The 21312-nt window shown below is 42.7% G+C and overlaps 1 pseudogene; it reads right to left on the bottom strand.

The window, feature by feature from the left end:
• Positions 1 to 16647: 16647 nt before the first annotated feature.
• LOC101153030 (ras-related protein Rab-28-like) lies at positions 16648 to 17298 on the bottom strand (annotated as a pseudogene).
• Between the last annotated feature and the right edge of the window lie 4014 nt (positions 17299 to 21312).

Here is a 21312-nt window from a genome sequence, read left to right as displayed (position 1 = left end):
CCAGTCTGTCTTGCCTATTTTTTATTTTTTTCAATGAACAAATGAAATCTAATTTAACAAAAATGGTTCTTGGTTTCTGTGACCTAACAAAATTGCCTACTGCCTGGTCATAAATATTTTTTCCTGTCTTCTAGAAGTTTTGTAAGTTTTTGTGACTGGGTCTCAAAACCTCATGACAAGGTTTTACCATGTTGCTCAGGCTGGCCTTCAACTCCTGAGCTCAAGGGATCCACGTGCCTAGGCCTCCCAAAGTGCTAAGATTACATACATGAGACACCATGCCTGGACAAGTTTTGTGGTTTTAACTTTTATATTATGTCTGTAATCCATTTTGAATTTTTTTGGGTATGAGGTAGGTGTTGAAATTGATTTTTTCAAATACAGATAGGCCTTTGAGCATCTTTTTTTGAAAAGACTAGCCTCCAGTACTTCAGTATCTTAATAGGAAACATACATACCTGGGTCCATTACTGTACTTAAAAAAATTGATCGGTAATGTCTGTGTCTGTCCTTACCTTGATTACTGTAGGATTTTTTTTTTTTTTTTTAGACACAGTTTTGCTCTTGTCACCCCAGGCTGGAGTGCAATGGCATGATCTCGGCTCACTGCAACCTCCATCTCCCTGATTCAAGTGATTCTCCTGCCACAGCCTCCCGAGTAGCTGGGATTACAGGCACCCACCACCACGCCTGGCTAATTTTTGTATTTTTAGTAGAGATGGAGTTTCACCATGTTGGCCAGGCTGGTCTCAAACTCCTGACCTCAGGTGATCCACCAGCCTTGGCTTCCTAAAGTACTGGGAATACAGGCGTGAGCCACTGTGCCTGGCCTGATTACTGTAGTTTTATAGTAAGCTCTCTAAGGCTACTAATTTTTTAAAGTCCTAAAGTTTTCTTCCTGCAGAGTGGATTTTTTTTCCTTTGAAGTTACTATTGCTGTTTTTTTCTACTTCAAACTTCTTATTAGGGGCTTTCCTCAAATAATTGGAAAGTTTTGGCTCTGTGTTCATGATTATAAGAAGAGAGGGGATTAACATGTTTGTAAGCTCTGAGGGCTTTTTTACTGTGCTTCACTGTGGGTGCTGTTTGTTGGTGAACCCCTGTGCTATGGTTTCAATGTTCCCTCCAAAACCCATGTTGAAACTTTTTTTTTTTGAGATGGAGTTTCACTCTTGTGGCCCAGGCTGGAGTGCAATGGCGCTATCTTGGCTCACTGCAACCTCCGCCTCCCAGCTTCAAGCAATTCTGCTGCAGCCTCCCAAGTAGCTGGGATTATAGATGGGTGCCACCACGCCCAGCTAATTTTTATATTTTTAGTAGAGACGGGGTTTCACCATGTTGGCCAGGCTGATCTCGAACTCCTGACCTCAAGTTATCTGCCTGCCTCGGCCACCCAAAGTGCTGGGATTATAGGCATGAGCCACTGTGCCCCGCCCATGTTGAAACTCAATTCTCAGTGATTCGTGGATTAATGGGTTAATGGATTATCATGGGACTGGGACTGGTGGCTTCATGAGAAGAGGAAGAGACCAGAGCTAGCACACTCAGCTTCTTCACCATGTGATACCCTGCACTGCTTTGGGACTCTGCAGAGTCCCCACCAGCAAGGAGGCTCTCACCAGATGTGGCCTCTTGACCTTGGACTTCTCAGCAAGCAGAACTGAAAGAAATCAATTCTTTATAAATTACCCAGTCACAGGTACTCAGTTATAACAACAGAAAACAGAGTAAGATACCCTGATGTCAATTTCTTCAGGGTTTTTTTTTTTTTTTTTTTTGGAAAGAATTCCTCAAGGAACATATGGCCAAATCCTTGCCTTGAAAGTATAAGTTGTATTGACTAGCTGAAGGTGTAGTTTTCAGGGTGGCCTGTGTGCCTGCACATGTAATATGCTCCCCCGTCCAACTGGGCTCCAGTGCTGCCTAAATGGAACCCACCTCCAGCTGGCCTGGCGCAGATGTTCTTGCCGTGGTGATGAGGTGGGAGATGATCTTTCTGGTGCAATGTTGGAGGAGAAAGGGCGCAATGACACATTTCACCCCTAGCTTCTCCTCTGTCCATGGAGCCCCCTCTTCCTCCGTTTTAGGCTACCCTTTCCTGACTTCCATTCCTACCCCAAACTCACCCTCTCCCTTCTCTAGGTGTTTCTCTGTTCTATCTAGACTGAGTTCAAATCCCACTTTCAGCATTACCAGCTGTGTGACCTTGGGCAAGTTGCTTAACCTCACTAGTTTTCTCATCTATAAAATGGGAATAATAATTATCTCATAGCATTGGCTGCTAAGATAAATTGAGTTAATAGTTCCTGGCATATGGTAAATGCTGCATAAGTGTTAGATTTTATTATTTTCATCAATTTTCTTCTTGTGTGGTCATCTTTAGGGGTGGAATGAGGGGAAGGAACCAGCACTTTGTTAGATCAGCATCTTGTCAAGGACAAGATAAGCTGAGTTTCTTCGTCTCCTGAGTTCGTCATACTCCTCAAGTATTTTGGTGTATTCTGATTAGTACACACAGAGCCCTCCTCATTTTGTTTTTACTTTACTTCCCCATTCCCACTCCCATACATTCACCTACCACTGGCAGTCACTTTAATGCATTTAATGTATGTCCTTTTTTTTTTTTTGAGACTAAGTCTTGCTCTTGTTGCCCAGGCTGTAGTGCAGTGGCACGATCTGGTTCCCTACAACCTCCGTCTCCAAGGTTCAAGCAATTCTCCTGCCTCAGCCTCGCAAGTAGATAGGATTACAGGCGCCCGCCACCACGCCCAGCTAATTTTTGTATTTTTAGCACAGATGGGGTTTCACCATGTTGGCCAGGCTGGTCTTGAACTCCTTACCACAAGCGATCCGCCCGCCTCAGCCTCCCAAAGTGCTGAGATTACAGGTGTGAACCACTGCACCCTGCCAGGAAACTTTTAATACTGTTTCTTTTTCCCATTTAGAGGCAAAGTTACCAGCTGAAAGTGAGGAGGAGTGAAAAGTAGAGGTTTGAGGAGAGATAATAAATGAGAGTCATTTGAAAAGTTGGAAAGTGAACAAACTGGAGAAGTATTCGGTATTTTTGAGTCCCATTTGAGATTTGTATCATAAATTTATAGAGAAACCAGTTAAGCATGCTTATGTATTTTTCTCTAGCAGTACTTACAGCTTGAATGCAGGTGTTGATCCCACAAAGCAAGTATACAATAAGGGAGAAGTAAATACTCGAAGGTAAATTGATGTACCATGAGAAGGTAGAATGGATATGGGACAGTAAAGTCAACAATAACTATGCACTACACTATGCTGTCCACATACTACCCCAGTTCCTTATTCTCCTTTGTGGCCAAATGTCTTAAAAGAGTCACTTATGCCTGCTGTCTGCAATTCCTCTTCCCACATTGTTTAATTCATTTCAGTCAAGTTTTCACTCTCATCATTCCACTGAAACTGCTCTTGTCAAGGTCACCAGTGACCTGCACATTGTTAGATTCAATCCAAATTTTCCTCTTACTTCCATATTTGATTCCATTAGTCACTTTTTCCCTAATAGAATATCTTTATTTGAATTTTAGGATACTACACTTTCTTTTCTTTTTTTTTTTTGAGATGGAGTCTTAACTCTATTTCCCAGGCTGGAGTGCAGTGGCATGATCTCGGCTCACTGCAACCTCCGCCTACCGGGTTCAAGTGATTCTCCTGCCTGAGCCTCCCAAGTAGCTGGGACTACAGGTGCCCGCCACTACCCCTAGCTGATGTTTTGTAATTTTGGTAGAGACATGGTTTTGTCACATTGGCCAGGCTGGTCTCGACCTCCCAACCTCAGGTGATCCAGTAACCTCGGCCTCCCAGAGTGCTGGGATTATAGGCGAGAGACACCGTGCCCAGCCCACTTTCTTTTTCTTTTACCCCACTGATCACTCCTAGTCTCTTACTGATCCTCTTGCCTAACCTCCATTTTTTTTTTTTTTCTTAGAGAGAGTCTCACTCTGTCGCCCAGGCAGGAGTGCAGTGGTGTGATCTCTGCTCACAGCAACCTTTGCCTCCCAGGCTGAAGTGATTCTCCTGCCTCAGCCTCCTGAGTAGCTGGTATTACAGGCGCTCACCACCACACTTGGCTAATTTTTCTAGTTTTAGTAGAGACAGGGTTTCACCATGTTGGCCAGGCTGGTTTTGAATTCCTGACTTCAAATGATCTGCCTGTCTCAGCCTCCCAAAGAGCTGGGATTACAGGCGTGAGCCGCCGTGACCTGCCGGGGTACTTATTTTTAAATACCCATTGTTTCTTTTTGTCTTCTTTTGATAGAATATAATCTCCATAAGATGAGGGATCTTTGCCTGTTTTGTTTATTCCTGTCTCCCCAAAGCCTGAGGTTCAACAAGTATGTGTTAAATGAATATGCTTCACTTCTCATAGTTGTTCTTCCAAAAATATCTCTAACACACTTGAACTGTTTTGCATACATCTACAAGTGTACTGCTTTATGGCCACCCCAAAGAAAGGCAACCTAAAGTTTTATGAATAGTTGCATTCAACTCCAAGTGCAGAATGTCTGCAGTCTTATCTCTAAGTTTTCTAATACATAAACTGAAAATGTTAAAATGTATCCCTAAACATTCTATATAAAATATTGGGAGAAGAGAAAACAAGAGTATGATATAGTAAAAGGAGAAATTCAGGTAGAGACTATAACACTTGCTTAGGTAACTGGTCACAAGGCAATAACTGGTAATTAAAATATTCTTCCTAAAATATCTATTTTGTATTTTTTTTTTTTAACCTTAGTTAATGGTGACATTTTACTTGGTTTACTAAACCTTCAATCCTGAGGGTTCTAAGCCTGTGTGATGTAATACTCTTTCTTTAGCTTTTATGTTTTCTTTTTTTTCTTTTTGAGATGGAGTCTCCCTCTGTCCCTCAGGGTGGAGTGCAGTGGTGCGATCTCGGCTCACTGCAACCTCTGCCTCCAAGGGTCAAGTGATTCTCCTCCCTTAGCCTCCCGAATAGATGGGATTACAGGCATCCACCACCATGCCCGGCTAATTTTTGTATTTTTAGTACAGACAGGGTTTCACCATGTTGGCCAGGCTGGTCTCTAACTCCTGACCTCAGGTGATCCAGCTGCCTTGGCCTCCCAAAGTGTTGTGATTACAGGCATGATCCATGTGACAGGCCCAGATTTTGTTCTGTGTACTTTTCATTAACATATTTGTTCCTCATTGCTGGGCACAGTGGCTCACACCTGTGATCCCACCACTGTGGGAGGCCAAGGCTGACGGATCACTGGAGGTCAGGTGTTCAAGACCAGCCTGGCCAACATGGCCAGACCCTGTCTCTACTAAAAGTATAAAAATTAGCCGGGCGTGGTGGCGGGTGCCTCTCATCCCAGCTACTCAAGGAGGCTGAGGCACAAGAATCGCTTGAACCCTGGAGGCGGAGGTTGCAGTGTGCTGAGATCGCGCCACTGCACTGCAGCCTGGGCGACAAGAGCAAGCCTCTGTCTCAAAAAAAAAAAAAAAAAATTTGCTCCTCACAAGAACCTTTAAGGTAAATACTATTATTTTTCTCATTGAAGTTATAAGGAAATTCAGTTACATAGATTAAATTACCCAAGTTACATACCTATATACTGATAAACTTAGATTTCAAGTCATGTTGTTCCAGAAATGTTTCTAACTAGTATGCTACACTGCCTGTCATGTATATTAATCCATGTAGTACTTTATGAATCATTAAATTTGAGATGACTACTTGTCATCCAAACAGAAATGTCACATGTAGAACTAGGTGTAAGTAATGAGGTTGCTGGAGTTGTATGGGTTGGAGGTAAATTTGGGAGTCATGAGCATGTAGATGGCACTATAAGGTATGAATATCGAAGTGGATGAGATCACTCAGGAAGAGTGTAACTAGAGAAGTCCAAGGACTGAATCCTGGCATGCTCCAACATTTTAGAGGCCAAGGAGTTGAGAATGTAGCAAGAAATCTGAAAAGGAGTGGGCTCAGAGGTAGGAGGAAAATCAGGATAGTGTGGTTTCTAGGAAGCCAAGAGAAAGTTGCAAGAATGACTGTGTTGAATGCTGCTCAGAGATGAAGGAAAAGGAGTGAGCATTCGACACAACATGCTACATGCGTTGGGCATACTAACATGCAGTTAAGCCATTTCAGGGGGATGGAGGGCGCACAACCTTATTTGAAGTGGGTTGAGGAGAGAATGGCACAGAAACAAGGAAAGACAAAAACTAGAGTGAGCTATTTCAAGAAATGTTGCTGTGGTGAAGGACAGAGAAAAGCAGGAGGATGTGGGGTTAAGGGAGGTATTTTTAATAAATGGGAGATACTAGAATATAGGTTTTTGGGACTGTTCCAGTAAAGGGGCAGAAATTGACACGAGAATGAGGGGATGACTGTATTACTGAAGTCTTAGGATGAGGGAGAATGGAATCCAAAAAAGTCACGGGACGTTAAGAGCAGAAGTATTTCATCCACCACACTATGAGGGAAGGCAGGCAAAGAATGAAGGTGGACAAGCAGAGATTAGTAGATTAGGTTGTGGGACAATAAGGACACTTATTTATGAGATGGATCTCCCTCTGTTGCCTAGGCTGGAGTGAAGTGGCGTGGTCTCAGCTCACTGCATCCTCTTTCTCCCGGGTTCAAGCGATTTTCCTGCCTCAGTCTCCTGAGTAGCTGGGATTACAGGCGCCTGCCACCACGCTTAGCAAATTTTTGTATTTTTAGTAGAGACAGGGTTTCACCATGTTGGCCAGGCTGGTCTTGAACTCCTGACCTCATGTGATCTGCCCGCCTCGGCCTCCCAAAGTGCTGAGATTACAGGCGTGAACCACTGCACCCTGCCAGGAAACTTTTAATATTGTTTCTTTTTTCTAGTTGTTTAGAGGCAAAGTTATCAGCTGAAAGTGAGGAGGAGTGAGAAATGGAGGTTTGAGGAAAGATAATAAATGAGACAGTCATTTGAAAAGTTGGAAAGCAAGCAAACTAGAGAAGTATTTGATAGTTTTGAGTCCCATTTGAGATTTGTATCATGAATTTATAGAGAAACCTGTCAAGCATGCTTATATATTTTTCTCTAGCAACACTTACTGTTTGAGTGCAGGTGTTGGTCCCACAAAGCAAATATACAATGAGAGAGAAGTAAATGCTCAAAGGTAAATTGATGTACCATGAGAAGGTAGAATGGATATGGGACAGTAAAATCAACAGTAATGGCCGTGCCCAGTGGCTCGTGCCTGTAATCCCAGCACTTTGGGAGGCCAAGTCAGGTGGATCACCTGAGATCAGGAGTTCGAGATCAGCCTGGCCAACGTGGTGAAACCCTGTCTCTACCAAAAATACAAAAATTAGCCAGGCATGGTGGTGGGTGCCTGTAATCCCAGCTACTCAGGAGGCTGAGGCAGGAGAATTGCTTCAGCCCGGGAGGCGGATGTTGCAGTGAACCAAGATTGCACCATTGTACTCCGGCTTGGGCGACAGAGCCAGACTCTGTCTCAAAAAAAAAAAAAAAATAGTAACTATGCTCTACACTACGTAGTCCACTTACTACCCCAGTTCCTTATTCTCCTTTGCTGCAAAATGTCTTGAAAGAGTTATTTATGCCTGCTGTCTGCAGTTCCTCTTCCCACATTCTGTTTAATTCATTTCAGTCAAGGTTTCACTCTCAGCATTTTACTGAAACTGCTCTTGTCAAGGTCACCAGTGACCTGCACATTGTTAGATTCACTCCAGGTTTTCCTCTTACCTGCATATTTGACTCCATTGATCACTCCTTCCCTGATAATAATTTCTTTATTTTAATTTTAGGATACTGCACTTTCTTTTTATTTTACCCCACTGATCACTACCTCCATTCTCTTACTGATCTTCTTCCGTGCCTTTTTTTTCTTTTTTTTTCTTTTTTTTTTTTTTTTTTATTTGAGAAGGGGGTCTCACTGTCACCCTGGCGGGAGTGCAGTGGTGTGATCTCTGCTCATTGCAACCTCCGCCTCCTGGGCTCAAGTGATTCTCATGACTCAGCCCCCTGAGTGGCTGGGATTACAGGTGTGTGCCACCACGGCCGACTAAATTTTGTTTTTTTTTTTTTTTTTTTACACATACTGCTTTATTACAAAGGATGCAGATGAGATACATAGTAATTTTTGTATTTTTAGTACAGATGCAGTTTCACCATGTTGGCCAGGCTGGTTTTGAATTCCTGATCTCAAATGATGTGCTCATCTGGGCCTCCCAATGTGCTGGGGTTGCAGGCGTGAGCCACCACACCTGGTCAACGTACCAATTTTTTTTTTTTTTTTTTTTTTGGGAAATGGAGTCTCGCTCTGTTGCCCAGTGGCACGATCTCAGCTCACGGCAAGCTCCGCCTCCCGGGTTCACGCCATTCTGCCTCAGCCTCCTGAATAGCTGGGACTACAGGTGCCTGCCACCACGCCCGGCTAATTTTTTGTATTTTTAGTAAAGGCGGGGTTTCACTGTGTTAGCCAGGATGGTCTCGATCTCCTGACCTCGTGATCCGCCTGCCTCGGCCTCCCAAAGTGCTGGGATTACAGACGTGAGTCACTGCGCCCGGCCTAATGTACCAATTTTAAAAAACCCATTGTTTCTTTTTGTCTTCCCTTGATAGAATATAATCTAAGACGAGGGGTCTTTGCCTGTTTTGTTTATTCCTGCATCCCCAAAGCCTGAGATGATGTCTAGAACATAGTAGGAGTTCAACAAATATGTGTTAAATGAATGAATATGCTGCACTTCTCATAGTTGTTCTTCCAAAAATATCTCTGCCTAACGCTAACTATTTTGCATACATCTTCAAGTGTGTTGCTTTATGGCTACCCCAAAGAAAGACAACCAAAAGTTTTGTGAATAGTTGCATTCAACTCTAAGTACAGAATGTCTGGAATCTAATCTCCAAATTTTCTAATACATAAACTGAAAATGTTAAAATGTATCCGTAAACATTCTATATAAAATATTGGGAGAAGAGAAAACAAGAGTATGATACAGTAAAAGGAGAAATTCAGGTAGAGACTATAACTCTTGTTTAGGTAACTGGTCACAAGCAATAATTGGTAATTATAATATTCTTCCTAAAATATCCATTTTGTTATTTTTTTTCTACCTCAGTCAATGGTGGCATTTTACTTGGTTTACTAAACCTTCAATTCTGAGGGGTCTAAGCCTGTATGATGTTGTAATAATCTTCCTTTAGCTTTTATTGTTTTTTGAGACAGCATCTTACTCTGTCGCCCAGGCTGGAGTGCAGTGGTGCGATCTTGGCTCACTGCAATTTCCGCCTCCTGGGTTCAAGTGATTCTCCTGCCTCAGCCTCCCGAAGATCTGGGATTTCAGGTGCCCGCCACCATGCCCAGCAAATTTTTTGTATTTTTAGTAGAGATGGGGTTTCACCATGTTGGCCAGACTGGTCTTGAACTCCTGACCTCAGGTGATCTACCCATCTCTGCCTGTCAAAGTGCTGGGATTGCAGGCGTGAGCTGCAGCGTCAGGCCCAGACTCTGTTCTAAGTACTTTTCATTAACATATTTGCTCCTCACAAGAACTCATCAGGTAAATACTATTATTTTCCTCATTGAATGGGTGAGGAAATTGTTACATAGCTAAATAATGCTAGGTCACATACGTATATACTGATAGACTTAGATTTCAAGTCGTGTTGTTCCAGAAATCATGTTTCTAACTAGTATGCTACACTGCCTGTCATGTATATTAATCCATGTAATACTTTATGAATCATTTAAGGTGACTTTTAGTCATCCACACAGAAATGTCACATGTAGAATTAGGTGTAAGTAATGAGGTTGCTGGAGTTGTACGGGTTGGAGGTAAATTTGGGAGTCATAAGCATGTGGATGGCACTATAAGGTATGAATATCGAAGTGGATGAGATCACTCAGGAAGAGTGTAACTAGAGAAGTCCAAGGACTGAATGCTGGCATGCTCTAATGTTTTAGAGGCCCACGAGGTGAGAATGTAGCATGAAATCTAAAAGGGAATGGGCTCAGAGGTAGGAGGAAAATCAGGATAGTGTGGTTTCTAGGAAGCCAAGAGAAAGTTGCAAGAATGACTGTGTTGAATGCTGCTCAGAGGTGAAGAAAAAGGAGTGAGCATTCGACACAACATGCTACATGCGTTGGGCATACTAACACGCAGTTAACAAAAGCCATTTCAGGGGGATGGAGCACGCACAACCCTATTTGAAGTGGGTTGAGGAGAGAATGGCACAGAAGGAAAGACAAGAACTAGAGTGAGCTATTTCGAGAAATGTTGCTGTGGTGAAGGACAGAAGAGTAGGAGGATGTGGGGTCAAGGGAGGTATTTTTTAAAAATGGGAGATACTAGAATGTCTTTTTATTTATTTATTTATTTATTTATTTATTTATTTATTTATTTATTTATTTATTTATTTTGAGATGGAGTTTTGCTCTTGTTGCCCAGGCTGGAATACAATGGCGTGATCTCGGCTCACTGCAATCTCTGCCTCCCGGGTTCAAGTGATTCTCCTGCCTCAGCCTCCCGTAGCTGGGCACGCCACCACGCCCAGCTAATTTTGTATTTTTAGTATAGCCAGTGTTTCTCTGTGTTGATCAGGCTGGTCTCGAGCTCCTGACCTCATGTGATCTGCCCACCTCAGCCTCCCAAAGTGCAGGGATTACAGGCATGAGCCACCGCGCCCGGCACTAGAATATAGGTTTGTGGGACTGTTCCAGTAAAGGGGGAGAAATTGACACATGAGAATGAGGGGATGACAGTATTAATGAAGTCTTCGGATAAGGGAAGATGGAAGCCTTTTTGGCTTCCCTGTGACTTTTTCCCTGTGACTTTTTTAGTCACAGGGCGACGTTAAGAGCAGAAGTATTTCATCCACCACACTATAAGGGAAGGAAGATAAAGAATGAGGGTGGACAAGCAGGAGATTAGTAGATTAGGTTATGGGAAAATAAGGAAATCTACTTACTTATTTATGTATTTATTTATTAATGAGATGGATCCCCTTCTGTTCCCCAGGCTGGAGTGCAGTGGTGCGATCTCGGCTCACTGCAATGTCTGTCTCTCGGGTTCAAGGGATTCTCCTGCCTCAGCCTCCCGAGTGGATGGGATTACAGGCGCCTGCCACCACGCTTAGCAAATTTTTGTATTTTTAGTAGAGACAGGGTTTCAGCATGTTGGCCAGGCTGGTCTTGAACTCCTGACCTCATGTGATCCGCCCGCCTTGGCCTCCCAAAGTGCTGAGATTACAGGCGTGAGCCACTGCACCCTGCCAGGAAACTTAATATTGTTTCTTTTTTCTAGTTATTTAGAGGCAATGTTATCTGCTGAAAGCGAGGAGGAGTGAGAAGTGGAGGTTTGAGGAGAGATAATAAATGAGACAGTCATCTGAAAAGTTGGAAAGTGAACAAACTAGAGAAGTATTTGGTAGTTTTGAGTCCCATTTGAGATTTGTATCATGAATTTATAGAGAAACCAGTTAAGCATGCTTATATATTTTTCTCTAGCAACACTTACAGCTTGAGTGCAGGTGGTGGTCCCACAAAGCAAGTATACAATGAGGGAGAAGTAACTCCTGGAAGATAAATTGATGTACCATGAGAAGGTAGAATGGATATGGGCCAGTAAAATCAACAATAACTATGCACTACACTATGCTGTCCACATACTACCCCAGTTCCTTATTCTTTGTGGCCAAATGTCTTAAAAGAGTCACTTATGCCTGCTGTCTGCAATTCCTCTTCCCACATTCTGTTTAATTCATTTCAGTCAAGTTTTCACTCTCATCATTCCACTGAAACTGCTCTTGTCAAGGTCACCAGTGACCTGCACATTGTTAGATTCAATCCAAATTTTCCTCTTTCATATTTGACTCCATTAGTCATTCCTTGCCTGATAGTATCCTAATTTTAGGATACTTCACTTTTTCTTTTACTCCATTGATCACTACTTCCAGTCGTTTGCTGATCCTCTTCCCTAACCTTTTTTTTTTTTGAGACGGAGTTTCACTCTTATTGCCCAGGCTGGAGTGCAATGGCACGATCTCAGCTCACCACAACCTCCGCCTCCCGGGTTCAAGCAATGCTCCCACCTCAGCTTCCCAAGTAGCTGAGATTACAGGTGCACACCACCACGCCCAGCTAATTTTTGTATTTTTAGTAGAGACAGGGTTTCACCATGTTGGTCAGGCTAGTCTTGAACTCCTGATCTCGTGATCTGCCTGCCTTGGCCTCCCAAAGTGCTGGGATTACAGGCATGAGCCGCCATGCCTGGCCTTTTTTTTTTTTTTTTTTTTTTTGATACAGGGTCTCACTGTGTCACCCAGGCTGGAGTGCAGTGGTATGATCTCTGCTCACTGCAACCTCCGCCTCCCGGGCTTGAGGGATTCTCTTCCCTCAGCCTCCTGAGTAGCTGGGATTACAGGTGCCCACCACCATGGCTGGCCAATTTTTGTATTTTTAGTAGAGATGGGGTTTCATCATGTTGTCCAGGCTGGTTTCGAACTCCTGGCTTCAAATGATCTGCCCGACTCGGCCTCCCAAACTGTTGTGATTATGGGCGTGAGCCACTGTGCTGGGCTGACTTACCAATTTTTAAAAACCCATTCTTTTTGTCTTCTCTTGATAGAATTATAATCTCCATAAGATCAGGGATCTTTGCCTGTTTTGTTTATTCCTGTATCCCCAAAGCCTGAGATGATGCCTAGAACATAGTAGTAGTTCAGCAACTATGTGTTAATTGAATGAATATGCTTCACTTCTCATTTGCTCTTCTAAAAATACCACTGTCTAACATACTTTAACTATTTGGCATACATCTTCAAGTGTACTGCTTTATGGCTACCCCAGAGAAAGACAACCTAAAGTTTTGTGAATAGTTGCATTCAACTCCAAGTGCAGAATGTCTGCAATCTTATTTTTCCAATACATAAACTGAAAATGTTAAAATGTGTCCCTAAACATTCTATATAAAATATTGGGAGAAGAGAAAACAAGAGTATGATACAGTAAAAGGAGAAATTCAGGTAGAGACTATGACTCTTGCTTAGGTAACTGGTCACAAGGCAATAATTGGTAATTATAATATTCTTCCTAAAATATCCATTTTGTATACATATATATACATATATATATACACATATATATACATATATATACACATATATATACATATATATATACACATATATATACACATATATACACATATATATACATATATATATACACATATATACACATATACACACATATATACACATATATATACACACATATATATACACATATATATATACACATATATATACACATATATATACACATATATATACATATATATACACATATATATACATATATATACACATATATATACATATATATATACACATATATATACATATATATATACACATATATATATATATTACCTCAGTTAATGGTGGTATTTTACTTGGTTACTAAACCTTCAATCCTGAGGGGTCTAAGCCTGTGTGATGTTGTAATAATCTTCCTTTAGCTTTTAAAAAACATTTTGGCTGGGTGTGATGGCTCACACCCATAATCTCAGCACTTTGGGAGGATAGCTTGAGGCCTAGGCAACATAGTGAGACCCTGTTTCTATGAAAAATAAAATTAGCTGGTCGTGATGGCACTTGCCTATAGTCCTAGCTACTCAGGAGACTGAGGCCGGAGGGTTGCTTGAGCCTATTAAGCCTGCAGTAAGCTATGATCACACCACTGTACTCCAGCCTGGGTGACAGAGCGAGACCCTGTCTCATAAAACAAATAAAACCATTTTTATTCCACCACAAAAATGAGCATGAAAAAGATTTTAAAAATTGAACTGTAACACACAGAAAAGTAAACAAAGCAACCTCCATTTCTGGAAATGATGGAATAATCGATACTGCACCTACTCTCTCCCCATAAACAACTGTAAAACTAACATATAATGAGGCAACTATTTTGAGGCATTGCGCAATAAGTACTCTAGGAGAACAATCCTTGAGAAAAGAAAGCCACACGAGGAGAGCCCCATGTTCACTCAGTTCTCTGACTAGGGGCAGTTTTCGGATTGTAGCACAGGAAGGTGAAGTTCAAACACAGCATACTGTTCTCACTGGACAAAGGAAGCAAAGATCACAGTTTGGGTTTTGAAGAGGAAGGACATAGACAGTGTCCCCCGGATGTTGGTGTGGGTGTTCCCTGTGGGTCTTTTTAAAAGTTTTTATTTTATTTTTGAGATGGAGTCTCACTCTGTTGTCCAGGCTGGAGTGCAGTGGTGTGATCTCGGCTCATTGCAACCTCCGCCTCCCAGGTTCAAGTGATTCTCCTGCCTCAGCCTTTCAAGTAGCTGGGACTACAGGCGTCTGCCACCACGCCCAGCTAATTTTTGTATTTTTAGTAGAGATGGGGTTTCGCCATGTTGGCTAGGCTGGTCTTGAATTCCTGACCTCAGGTGATCCACCAACCTCGGCCTCCCAAAGTATCGAGATTACAGGCATGAGCCACCATGCCCGGCCCCTGTGGGTCTTTTCAGAAAATTTAAATTTGTGAGAGAAAAACATCTGAACATCAGGTACAGTCTGATCTACAAAGATTCAACAGTATGTCACTGCCCAGGTGTGGTAGCTCACATCTATACTACCAGCACTTTGGGAGGCCAAGGCAGAAGGATCACTTGAGGCCAAGAGTTTGAGACCAGCCCTTGAAACATAGTGAGATCCCATCTCTACAAAAAATTTAAAAATTAGCTGGTGTGGAGGTACATGCCTGTAGTTCCAGCTACTTGGGAGGCTGAGGTGGGAGGGTTGCCTGAGCCTGGGAGTTCGAGGCTGCAGTGAGTGTGGTTGTGGCTCTGCACTCTAGCCTGGGTGACAGGGAGACCCTGTCTCAAAAACAACCGGAAAAAATAAAACAAAACCCACCACCACAACAGACAGACCCCCAAAACAAACAAAAAAAACCTGTCATAACTCATTCCTGGACTACTCTTACGTAGTTTGCAGGAGAAATTCCAGGTGGAGCATCAGCTGAACATTTATCTAAATTCATAAAGTCATGTAAACTGAGTATTACACAATACATCATGACTACAAACTACAAAATAGGCAATTTAGGCCCCTTTTTATTTATTCATTCATTTATTTATTTTGAGACGGAATTTTGGTCTTGTCACCCAGACTAGAATGCAATGGCACAATCTCAGCTCACTGCAACCTCCGCCTCCCGGGTTCAAGCCATTCTCCTGCCTCAGCCTCCTGAATAGCTGGGATTATAGGCGTCTGCCACCATGCCCGGCTAATTTTTTTGTATTTTTAGTAGAGACAGGGTTTCACCATGTTGGCCAGACTGGTCTCGAACTTCTGACCTCAGGTGATCCACCTGCCTCAGCCTCCCAATATGCTGGGATTACAGATGTGAGCCACCATGCCCTGCCAGGCTCCTTTTTAAAAATGAAAAAAAAATTTCTATTACAGGCTTATTTTGAGCATTTTCAGTTAGATGATAGCTTTATTTTTACTCGCAATTGATAGCAACAGAATACCTTCTCAGGTATCTATAGGCAAAATATGTTACTTGTGTGATGTTTGCATCCTGAAGTACACTTCAACATATGTGAGTTCACATGAGATAATGAAACCACTGTGACGAGATCCTGGCTGATGATCAAGACTTGGATACTTTTCATATTTAAAACATTTACAGCAGGGAGCCGGGCGTCGTGGCTCACGCCTGTAATCCCAGCACTTTGGGAGGCTGAGGTGGGCAGATCACCTGAGGTCAGGAGTTCGAAACGAGCCTGGCCAACACAGTGAAACCCCGTCTCTACTAAAAATACAAAAATTAGCTGGGCGTGGTGGCGGGTGTCTGTAGCCCAGCTACTCGGGAGGCTGAGGCAGGAGAATGGCGTGAACCCGGGAGGCGGAGCTTGCAGTAAGCCGAGATCCCGCCACTGCACTCCAGCCTGGGCGACAGAGCGAGACTCCGTCTCAAAAAAAAAAAAAAAAAAAAAATTTACATCAGGGAAAAAAGCAAGAACATACAGAGAAGCAACACCATTTTTTTTCTTTTTCTTTTTTTTTTTTTCCAGATGGAGTTTCACTCTTGTTGCCCAGGCTGGAGTGCAATGGCGTGATCTCGGCTGGCTGCAACCTTCACCTCCCGGGTTCAAGCGATTCTCCTGCCTCAGCCTCCCGAGTAGCTGGGATTACAGGTGTGCACTACCATGCCCGGCTAATTTTTTGTATTTTTAGTAGAGACGGGGTTTCACCATATTGGTCAGGCTGGTCTCAAACTCCTGACCTCAGGTTATCCACCCACCTCGGCCTCCCAAAGTGCTGGGATTACAGGCATGAGCCACCGCGCCCGGCCGGACACCATTCTTTTTCAATGAAACAGTCTAATTCCAGAGAATGAGACTTCCAGTTTGAATGCAAAGTGTGTGGTCCCAAAGTTGAATTCTTTTGAACCCAAGTACATGCCTGCGGTTGGGAGGAACACTTAAAGATGAAGCAAGTTCGGAGGAAAGTGTTAACTGAACTACAGAGATGGTCACTGATAAAACAAGTTCTTAGAAGTTCTCAGACACACCCAGAGGTGAAGGGCAGCCAAAACTATCAACACAATGGAAAAATGAGCTCACCCAACTGCACACACACAGCTTCTAGAAGGGTTAACAGCTCTTGCCATAGGTTCCTGGTTGTAGTTTACAATATCTGCCTTTACCACCCTCTGTGACTGTTCTATTTCTGCTTTGTTTAATTTGATTCCAAGGATTTCAGCAACAACTTTTTGAAAACACAGGAAGACAGAGTCTCTTGCCTTGGCTGAAACAAAGTGGCTATTAAAACCATTTTCCTGGCAAAACCGTAAGTGTTTTTCAGGTTTTACTGTTCGATTGTGCTCCAAATCAATTTTATTGCCCACTAAGGTAACCAGTGGCTGAGTTTCTGACTCTTCACTCACTTTCTTCACTAATCTTCTAAAAATTCTCAAAGCTTTGATAACTCGTAATACCATATACCAAGATGATTTCCTGTGCTCCATAGATGGATCTGTCCAACATTTTGCTTCCTATTGTCTGGCCTCCTGTATCCCAAACTAGAGAGTAACATTCAAGTTTCCTGGCAATGTTATCCTTCTCAAACGAAATCCAGTCCTATAGTTTGTACTGGTTCCTGAAAGTTTTTTGAGCAAAATCTGTAGCTAAGGAGGTCTTCCGGGAGGTGCTGTTCCCTAGCACAATGATTTTCAGTGCTGGTCCTGGCTCTCTTCCTTAGAGTCCTACATGATGTCCCAGGAACCATGCCCGCCCCGCTCCCCCAGGTGGAGGGAGGAGGGGAAGGAGAAGGTCTCCAGGGGTGAGGGAGGAAGAAGGGAGGGTAGTGGGGACAGTACCTCACTTGTCTGCTTGATGTCAGCAGTGGCTGGAGAATCTCTCGCCAGGTGCCATCTTGCCAATCTCTTCTCCCTCTGCCCTCTGTGGGTCTTTTGTTGAGGGCTGGGCTGTACATGCATAGTATGAGATTCTGTGAGGCCTAGAAAAGAGCAGCTGCTATGGGGTTGAAAGAAGAATGGAGAAGGCCGGGTGCAGTGGCTCATGCCTGTAATCCCAGCATTTTGGGAGGCCGAGGTGGGTGGATCAGTTGAAGTCAGGAGTTTGAGACCAGCCTGGCCAACATGGTGAAACCCCATCTCTACTGAAAATACAGAAATTAGCTGGGTATGGTGGCACATGCCTGTAGTACAAGCTACTTGAGAGGCTGAGGCAGGAGAATGGTTTGAACCTGGGAGGTAGAGGTTGCAGTGAGCCAACATTGCGTCATTGCACTCCAGCCTGGGTGACAGAGCAAGACTCTGTCTCAAAAAAAAAAACAAGAATGGAGATACTAGAGGTTGCACAGTGCTGAGAAATATGAGGTTCTGACCTAGCCAGAGTGGAGAGAACTTTTTAACATCATAGGCATTCAATTGAAAAACCACACCTTAGGGGAAAGAACCACCTCCTAGAGTAAAGACTACTCTAGGCAGGGTGTGGTGGCTCACACCTGTAATCCCAGAACTTTGGGAGGCCAAGGTGGGCGAATCACGAGGTCAGGAGTTTGAGACTGGCCTGGCCAATATGGTGAAACCCCGTCTCTACCAAAAATATAAAAATTAGCTGGGTGTGATGGCAGGTGCCTGTAGTCCCAGCTACTCAGGAGGCTGAGGCAGGAGAATGGCTTGAACCTGGGAGGCAGAGGTTGCAGTGAGCCGAGATCACTCCACTGCACTCCAGCCTGGGTGACAGAGTGAGACTCCATCTAAAAAAAAAAATGAAAAAAAAGATGAGAAGAGAACAGATGGAAAATTGGAGAAGGGGAGGCCAATGAAAGGTAGAGAAAGGAAAGAAAGGGAAGAGGTGCACAGAAAAAAAAAGGTGGGGCTGGGCGTGGTGGCTCCCACCTGTAATCCCAGCACTATGGGAGGCCGAGGTGGGCGGATCATGAGGTCAGGAGATCGAGACCATCCTGGCTAACATGGTGAAACCCCGTCTCTACGAAAAATACAAAAAAATTAGCCGGGTGTGGTGGCGGGCGCCTGTAGTCCCAGCTACTAGGGAGGCTGAGGCAGGAGAATGACGTGAACCTGGGAGGCAGAGCATGCAGTGAGCTGAGATCACGCCACTGAATAGAGCCCCAGAGACCTGTGGGACAATAACAAAAGAAGTAAATAACACATATCACAAGAGTTACAGAATAAGAAGTGAGAGAAAACGTGGGGTTGAAAATATATTGGATGAAGTAAGGCTGAAATTTTCCTAAATTTTGTGAAAGGTATAAACTTACAGATTCAAGAAGTTGCGAATGAATGCCAAAGAGGATGAACTCAAAGAAATACATGCTAAGATACTTTTTTTTTTTTTTTTTTAGAGGAGTCTCACTCTGTCACCCAGGCTGGAGTGCAGTGGAGTGATCTCGGCTCACTGCAACCTCTGCCTCCCAGGTTCAAGCCATTCTCCTGCCTCAGCCTCCTGAGTAGCTGGGATTACAGGCACCTACCATCACACCCAGCTAATTTTTGTATTTTTAGTAGAGATGGGGATTCACCGTGCTGGCCAGGCTGGTCTTGAACTCCTGACCTCAGGTAATCCCCCTGCCTCGGCCTCCCAAAGTGCTGGGATTACAGGCATGAGCCACCGTGCCTGACCTGCTAAGACACATCTTAATGAAACTTTTGAAAACTAAAAGGAAAAGTCTTGAAAGTGGCTACAGAGAAATGATGTGTTGTATATAGGGGAACACCAATTTGAATGGCAGCAAATTTTTCACCTGAAACCATGGAGGTCAGAAGGCAGTGGCACAATATTTTTCAAGTTATCTCAAGAAGATAACTATCAATTACAAATTCTGTCTCTGGTGACAATATCCTTGAGGAATGAAGGAGAAATAAAGACATTTTTACACAAAGAAAACAGAGAATTTGATGCTAGCAGACCTACCCTCAAAGAATGGCTGATGGAAGTTCTCCAAACAGAAAGGAAATTATAACAGAAGACATGGAACTTCAAAAAGAAAAAAGAACAATGGAATAGGTAAAAGTAGGAATAAGAATAATAGACTATCTTCAACAGTTTTAGAAATATGTGGTGGTTGAACCAAAGTCATATCATCTGATATGGTGCTCAGTGTTTGTAGAGGAAATGTACATTGTCACTACATACACTTTGCATATAATTATATTTTTAAATAGATGTAATACATAAATATGTTTTAGGAGTGGGGAGGGTGAAGAGACCTAAATGGAAGCAAAATTTCTGCACTTCATTCAAAATATAAATTGTATAAATTGTTGATATCACTAGACTGTGACTAGTTATATATTTATATTGTGATAGAGTGACCACTAAGCCTATACAAAGTGATATGTTCAAAAATACTATAGCTAATTCAAGATATAATTCTACAGAATGTTTAAGAAACTCACATGAGGCCGGGCGCGGTGGCTCACGCCTGTAATTCCAGCACTTTGGGAGGCTGAGGCGGGCGAATCACCTGAGGTCAGGAGTTCGAGACCAGCCTGGCCAGTATGGTGAAACCCCATCTGTACTAAAACTACAAAAATTAGCCGGGCATGGTATTTCATGCCTGTAATCCCAGCTACTCGGGAGGCTGAGGCAGGAGATTCAGTTGAACCTGGGAGGCAGAGGTTGCAGTGAGCCGAGATGGTGCCATTGCACTCCAGTCTGGGCAACACAGCAAGACTCTGTCTCAAAAAAAAAAAAAAAAAAAAAAAAAAGTGAAAGAAAGTAAAGAAAAACAGGAATGAGAAACTGAGAAACAGAAGGGAAAGAAAAAAAATAAATGGCAAACATAAGCCCTAACACATCAATAATTATTATGAATTTTAATGATCTGAATACACTAATTATAGTACAAATTGGAAGAGTAGATACAGAATGTAATCCAACTATGTTCTATGTACAGTAAGCTGACTTCAAAACATGGTTGACATAGGTAAGTTGAAAGTAAAAGGATAGAAAAAGATGTGTCATAGAAGTATTAATATACTAATGAAATAATCAGGAGTGTATTAATATCAGATGCAGTAGACTTCAAAGCAAAGAAAATTACTAGGGATAAAGAGGGGCATTATTTATTGATGAAAGGATCAATCTAAAGAAGACATAATGATCCTTACTTTTGTATGCACCAAACAACAAAGCTTAAGCTACATAAATAAAAACTGATAGAATTAAGAAGAAATTTAAAAATCCATAATTGTAGATGGGGATTTCAGTATCCACACCCAGTATTGACAGACTACTGTAAATATAATCAGCAAAGATATAGAAGAACTGAAGAATGTCATCAACTAAGAGGATCCAATTGACATTTGTAGAACACTTTACCCAACAACAGAATACACATTACTTTCAAGTGCCCATAAACTATTCTCCAAGATAGAACCATATCCTGGGTCATAAAACTCAAAGAAAAATTCAACTCAGAGCGTATTCATTTTCTGTTGCTGCTATAACAAATTACCACATATTTAGTGGTTTAGATAATTACAAATATCTTACATTTCTGTAAGTCAGGTGTCTGACATGGGTCTCAGGTTAAAATCAAGGCACCAGAAGAGCTGCATTCCTTTTTTTTTTTTGAGATGGAGTTTTGCTCTTCTTGCCCAGACTGGAGTGCAATGGTGCGATCTTGGCTCACCACAACCTCTGCCTCCCGGGTTCAAGCGATTCTCCTGCCTCAGCCTCCGGAGTAGCTGGGATTATGGGCATGCCCCACCATGCCCAGCTAATTTTGTATT

The sequence above is a fragment of the Gorilla gorilla genome, chromosome X, assembly GCF_029281585.2.
Source record: "Gorilla gorilla gorilla isolate KB3781 chromosome X, NHGRI_mGorGor1-v2.1_pri, whole genome shotgun sequence".
NCBI lineage: Eukaryota > Metazoa > Chordata > Mammalia > Primates > Hominidae > Gorilla > Gorilla gorilla.
The sequence above is the reverse complement of the archived record's forward strand: the minus strand, read 5'-3'. Positions and strand labels throughout refer to the sequence as shown.